General features: G+C 37.1%; 1 pseudogene; it reads right to left on the minus strand.

The window, feature by feature from the left end:
• Nucleotides 1–518: 518 nt before the first annotated feature.
• LOC124166467 lies at nt 519–7,074 on the minus strand (annotated as a pseudogene).
• Between the last annotated feature and the right edge of the window lie 405 nt (nt 7,075–7,479).

The raw sequence follows: 7,479 nt of genomic DNA on the forward strand, positions 1-7,479 counted from the left end.
TCTTATAAAATAAGTGGTATAAGTAACTGTCTATATCCAGGAAATAATGGAATACCACATAGTTAACCAAGAGTTAGTGAATTTTATAAATATATCCTTCGTCTTGGTCAAAGAAAACAGGAAAATGGAGGGTCATGGATAATTTTACACCTTAAATCTCTCGTGCGAGTGACTCCGGTTGTGTAGTAGCACCTTGATTGAGTGCTCCACTACATGCTACATGGAAAACGGCACTTTGAGGGAGTTAAGTGTTGGGGGAGACGAGATCTTCCTTCCCCCCGAAATAGATATTAACCCATTTATGCCGAAGGTTTGAAAAATGCGAATTTTACCCTGATTTTTACATATTGTCGATAAAAACACGTTTGAAAACAATATCCGAAAGAATAAAAAATGTATCTCTTGCCAATTCTTAATTACGAGGTGTTCTAAAAATGGAACACTAGGAAAATCCACTACTATGACGCACTCATTGATAGCATGCAAAAATTTTGATTCAGACTTTTATTAACTCACTATTAAGAATGATATCCAGGTGAACACTTAACATGCAAGGATATATTGCAGTTTTTACATTGAAAAGAGGTATTTGGTTCAGCAGAATTACCGTATGTCTCTGTATAGTGACAGGTCACACGGCGACGAAATTCAAGAGGATTCATTGGCTTTACATCGTTTATATTATGCAATTGCCAAGCATTTTGTAAAGCCAGCTCAAAGTAGAATAACCGGAGGGCTTGAGTACCATTTCTTTCCTCGGTTTGATGCTTGGTACTTGTCAATATTTTCATCAGCTCGGTCCACTCCTCCCATACACTGATTATAGACCTTGATTGAATGTGGCAGAGGAACTTGTATCTTTTTTTCTGCTTTTGAGAATAACGACTGACCGTTGCAAAGGATTGACACAGGCACCAGTAGATGCAACAGTTACAACACTTTTATCATTTCATTTACGAACAGTATTGCCTTTTCCATCAATTCGGTAATCGAATGTGCCCCAATCTTTTTTATTCAGGGTAGCATCAGATAGTAAAGGAGGTTTGTTTACGCGATCTTTTCTCGTTATGCCAGTTGCTTGGTGGCCCATTGAATGAAGTTTATCAAGGAGTGCAATGCTTGTAAACAAGTTGTCGAACACAAAATGGTATTTACCGGGATTCTGCGTTGTGAGTGCCTCAATGAATTGCAAAACAATTGAAGCACCTACACCATATTATTGGTATTGAGTGTTCAGGTTTTTTCCTTGATAAGGCTGAAACCAGCAAATGTAGCCTAGACGCACCAGAATTTATACCCAAACCAAATAGGCTTACCCCGAATGAACTGTTTGCACCCGTCAAGAGCGAAATAGGGAATCATGGCCTCATCAAAGCTGAAGTATATTGCATTTGGCACAAATTTCATACATCTGTCATTCAGACGCTCAGTTAGAAGTCGCAGCTTGGAAAATTTGTCCGTGTTATTCAAGTTAGAATTGTCAGCAAAATGCAAATTTGAAAATATTGTCTCAAATCAGTCACGTCCCTTTGCACCACTAACTAGAGCACTATGCGAATCTGGTCTTTACTCCCAAAGCATACGTCGTCTCAGAACAGAGACGTAACTACTCAGGAAAATTATTCCCAAAAACAACCGACTCTCAGTTCAAGGTTCACTTCAATATCCAGAAAGAATTCTAAATATTCTGTAGGGGTTTTCATTTTCGTGATTTGTTCTTCTGAAACCCAACCTTTTATGGGCTGGGCAGTCAGATCGGCTTTCTTCCATTTGCGCACAACTTTGGTTACCTTTTTTCTTTGAGCAAGAAGAGGTTTAGGCGAAGCAGAAGCCAATGCACCACCACTTTCAGTAGTATCAGCATCCGGTGTTAAATAAAGGTAAAAGTTCTCGTCGGAAGAACCATGAATGAGATGAGCAGAAGTGCACAGCAACGAACCGGGAAGATTATTAACTGTTCCACACCTAATTGCTGACTTGATTTAAAATTAAAGTGAACATTTCAGTGCGCCTGAATGCACGCATAATAGTAGTGGATTTGCCTAGTGTTCCAAAAATGGAACACTGTTAAGTAAAAGCTTATAACTAAAACAAAATACGTTGTTTCAAAAAGTTCTTCATCAAGCACTGTAAGTTAACTATTAATGAATATGCCGGGAAAAAATTTACAACATTTGGGCGAAATGGCAAATAGTTATAAATATAGCATTAGAGATGGTCACAGAAAAACTGCCTTGAAAAAAAGACCGATATTTCTCAACACACTGGCTGCGATAGGTTGGCAAAACAGACTAAATCTTTGTACCCCATAATACAATGTATCTTTATAAAGAGGTACAGAAAGAAAAACGGTGGCATATTTGTGTATAATGAGTCGTAGTCATTAAATTAGAAAGTCACATCAGGTGTTCCAAAAATGGAACACTAGGCATAAATGGGTTAAATCAAGTATCATATTCTGAATTAGTGCCTATGATTGGCGAGGGCATTGCCGCTGAATGCAGTCGTCATCGCCTGTGAGGGTTCGAAGCGGAAATTTTGTCACTATTGGGGCGACTGCATTGGCGGATAATAATGGGAGGGCCCTTCTTTCCAACCTTAGGGGCAGGGGGGGGAGGCGGAGCCCACATTGCCAAATATTGAAGAACCACAATTGTAACTTTTTTATATCGTAAGAAGACATTGCCTTGTATAAGTGTATGATTAGTTTAAATGAAACTTTCTTAAACTTTTCATGTGACTTGATTACTTTTTCATTATGATAAAAATAAAGGCAACACAAGATATGTTTTGCGCTCCCACCCTTCCCACTGGAGTTTTTTCTGTTACCGCTACTGGGCAACTATCCGTGATGCTTCTGCTGAGGAGGGAGACCATTAGCCTACGAGCATATGTCCTATGCCAGTGGCGTAACTATGAATATGCTTTAGGGGAGTCGGACGGGAAAATCTTTGAAAACTTAAATGCCTGGATGTACATTTTACATCATTTCTCACTAAAAATTTAAATTTAAGCAGATGCAGCTTATATAATTCAAAACTAGGTAATATTTTTAAAAAACTTTTTTAATTCTCTGATTTTTTGGGGGGGATCTATCCCCTCCCCAATATTTACGCCACTGTACTATGCCACTCCAATTTTCGATAGGTATAGTTTGACTTCATAATTTCTCAAAATTACGAACGGTGAATTTTATATCCATAATTATAAAAAGGAAATGTGCAGCTGACTTATCGCTCAGTACAGATAAATCACCTGGTCCAAACAAAATCCCTTCTCGCGTAAGAGCACTGGTGTAGCCAGGAATTTCGTTCAAGTGGGGGGGGGGGGTGTCCAAAAGCAGGGGGGAAAATTTTCAAAAAACAGGTTAGGTACCAAGTAGACGGTTTTAAACTAATTTTAACTCTTTTCATAATCCAAAAAACTTAATTTGTTAAAGAAAGATTTGGTATATTCATGATTTTTCAATATTTTGTTTTCTTTTAATGAAGGAAGTTTTATGGCTATCTGAGGGGTATTTTATTAATCCTTACACTATATTATAGATAGCATTAATGTAATTAAGTAAAATGGATTACATTTAAAAATTTCAATGAGCTCTAGAAGGGCTTTTTTTACACTGTTCCCCAGTATTTTTATTATTTATTGGTTTCAATTCCATTGCAGAAGGCCACTTTTACCCTTTTTAACCAGAGTCATATTTTACACGCATTTATTTATTCATTTACTTATTAATTAGTAAGTTTTTTCTTAATTCCAAAAATCTATTACATGCACAGCAACCGTGTGATTGCCTGATGATACCGATGCAATTGGCAGGGGGAGGAATTTATTCAATAGTTCGACCTCATGGCTCGACTCCATCCAAGGGCGCAGCTGGGAATTAAGACTAGGGTGGGTTTTAGGCACAAAATACTGGGGGTGTGGAATACCTGCCGGGGTAAGCGGGAGGCCCGGTGGCACTCCTTAAGAAAATTTTCAAATGGTTCAAAATAGTGAGTTTTACGGCTTTCTGAGGGATATTTTATCAATCCTTACACTACTCTGTTAGTAATATTAATCCAATTAAGTGAAATGGATTAAAATGAAAAATTTCTCTGAGCTCTGGGGGGGGAGGGGGGTTTATCCCCCAAACCCTCCCCCTCGTTGCCCCACTGACTCCATTAGCTACAGCGTGAACTGAAATTAGCCTGCGTGCTAATTACTGCAGCTGATGTGTGATACCCGATTCAAGTGACTAATGCTCTGTAAAAGATCCGTGGTCGAGGGGAAGAGGGATTGAGGCCTCACCTGGGACAGGTACAATAAAAACCCAAAGTCAAGTAAAGTGTGTAGATTTTTTGCAACTTTTATGATGGTGGACTAGTTTCATATCACCTGCATCATAGGACGATTTCCAATACTGTGAGCAATAACCTTAGTTTTTTTCCAATACTGTGAGCAATAACCTTAGTTTTTTTCGCTTACCTCCATACTTCTGTCCATTTGTACATATGCTCCAGACCATAGTACTTACAATCATTGATAACAAGGACTACTCCCTCGATCACACTAAAGTACATGCCAACATTCACACATAAATATTCACCTACTCACGAAAAATCATTCACACTTAATTACAGCGTCTAATTCATTCTAAACAACACTCATGGCACTAAATCAAATACCCTCATTCAGCCTTAGTTATGTACTCTCAGGCACAAAAAACATAATTTACTCTTACCAATAAAATTCTAAATACCCTCAACCACACTGAACTACATGCTCACAGTACACTCATTCTAAATGATAAATATATATGTAATGCCATCTCACTAACTTGCATTCACTCATTCACACTTTAATATACTCTCTCATTCATACTAAACAACATTCTCATCGCACTAAATTACATGCACGCATTCACACTAAAAAAAATATACTGATACCGGTAACATAGGTACACTCATTCGCACTTAATGTAATCCAATTCACACTAATTATAACACACATTGCACTAAAAATACATATTATCATCTAATGATTTACATGCAGTGATTCACAATTAATCAAACACACTAATTTCTACTGAAAAACACCCTCATTGCCATAAATTAAATGCTCTAATTCGTACTAACAAATATACTGTCATCTTCCTAACTTTCATGCACTCATATTCACACTGCATTATTAATATTCATTGCAAACCCTTGAGAAAAAATTTCCATTGGTCAAGGATAACGTAGAGAGGAAATAAAAATACGAACCTTTGAGATTTTATTTCTCACAGAAATGCATAAAATTAGTTAACATTAAAAGTAAAATACAATGAAATTGACAAATACCCATTTAAATAACGTTTCCAGAAATTATGAAATATATGTAATTTACAATTCATAATTCTCGCTTTTGAAAGTTACCCATGGAAGTATATATTTTATTGAAAATAACAAGGCCAAAAAAAAAACAGAAAAACTCAAAGTACAATGTTTCCGCAAAGATGTTATAAAAAAAAGGAATTTGAAATTATTATCTCCGTCATTAGACATGCACAAATACAAATTTCGAAATTAGCTAATGGCGCATCATTGAATTATATTGATGAAAATAAGGAAAACACTGACATTGAATAAAACAAAGTGCATTGGTTTTTGTCAGCGAAGATAATCAGTTAAAAGTAGGAATTTAAAATTATTTATTCCTCCAATAAACACACGAATAAAGTAGATAATTACTACAGTAAATTATGGCTCTTTGATTATTTAATAATGTGATTATGTTATAAATATAATTAATATATATGCAATGTATTCTGTAAGGCTTACATGGTATAAATGGGCAGTTTTGATTTTTTCCGCAGAAAGAATGAAGTAAAGAAACATTCTGAGTGAAATGTTGGTAAATCATAGAATTATATTGAAAATAAAAAGGTTTACACTCTCAAAAAAATTTAATGCACATTGAATTGAAATACATTATATTACGGGCTAATTCAACCAAAGGTATCAGAAATTATTAATGAAATGGAATTCAATTGATATTTTAAAAAACCAATCACTTACAATTGCGAAAAATATAAATGAATTCGCACACACTCCGATACAAAAGTCACCAACTGCATTAGCCAGCGGAAAGTCATGCGTAGAAACTAGTTCACCAGTTTTACATATTGAAATCATCAAAGCAGTTTGCATAAACTCATAACACTCGACAAATGCTAAAAATGAAAAACCAGCAGGTAAACTGCCGAGCAAAATATGAAAGTTTGTTTTAAATCGCCAAGGTAACTTCATTGAAACATGACTGTCCACTGTTACACCCCCTCTCCACGTTGAGGTCGCAGTTGGATTTGAGGGGGACATGCACTACACTACCATCTACTCTACGCTACCCAAGTTCTACGATAGAAACAAGCACTACTTCAGCCATCCCATAAAATGGCTTCCTCCAATGAAAACTAAATGGTACTTTGATTCACACCAATTATATTAACCTTTTCCCTACCGTACACGTATATATACGTGTGGACGTTTCCTGACCCGGGAGACCACAGGCGTATATGTACGTGTGAGATTTTCCTGGTCACGAAAACGAAACCCGTACATATACGTTTTCTAGCTCTGCCCCTTTCAGGACGGTCGTGGGTTTAGGTCGCCTTTGTCTCGGGACCCAACGCTTCGGGGTTTAGGATTAACCCTCCGAATCCGGGAGCAGGTACCCGGACTCTTCGTCTTTTATAACCCCTTTCAGCGGTAAGGGACAGCGGTCATACAATTGTTTATAGAGTCAATTTTCGAAATAAATATTTCATTTCTCAAGAAATATAAACTAAGAATTGAATTGTTTGTCTTTTGAGCAGCGTTTACAATTTTTAAATGAAATTCTACGATAAATATTAACGGAGATAAAAAATAGGGAGAAGTGTAGCTCCCGCGATATCCTGGATGTCGAGGGCAGCGATATAGATGTCAATTCACCAGCAACCTCCGTTCCCAGATCATCGTCCTCGGAATCGAAGCACAGGTCTCCATCCTCACTACCACTGCGGGTCAAAATCTCCAATATCTGTTCATCCGTTTTCAATCTCTTCGCCATGATTCCAACAGCAGCAAACAGAGATTAAAAAACACTGGCGGTACACTGCCAATTTCTCACGACGAATACAGTAAAGTTATCACTCGCAGAATGAGAACCACAAGCGTCTGAACCCAAGAACGACTGAGACGGAAGTGAAGGGAAACTTTATAATCAAAAAGAATTGTGGGTATGTGAACGAGAATGAACTTTACCCATTCTGAGAAATACGTTTCTATACTGATGGGTGGAATTCCAGAGAAGGTCTTCATGAGTTATTTCAGCCCGTGGTGGAGCGTATTTTCCAAACAAAATGAGGGATTTAAAAAATTCCGAGAAAAAACATAATTATACTGATGGATGCAATTCCAGAGAAGCTCCACAGGTGTTCTGAATGCCCGAGTGGAGCGTACTTTCCAAGGGATA

This window comes from Ischnura elegans, chromosome 10 (genome assembly GCF_921293095.1).
Source record: "Ischnura elegans chromosome 10, ioIscEleg1.1, whole genome shotgun sequence".
NCBI classification, from domain to species: Eukaryota; Metazoa; Arthropoda; class Insecta; order Odonata; family Coenagrionidae; genus Ischnura; species Ischnura elegans.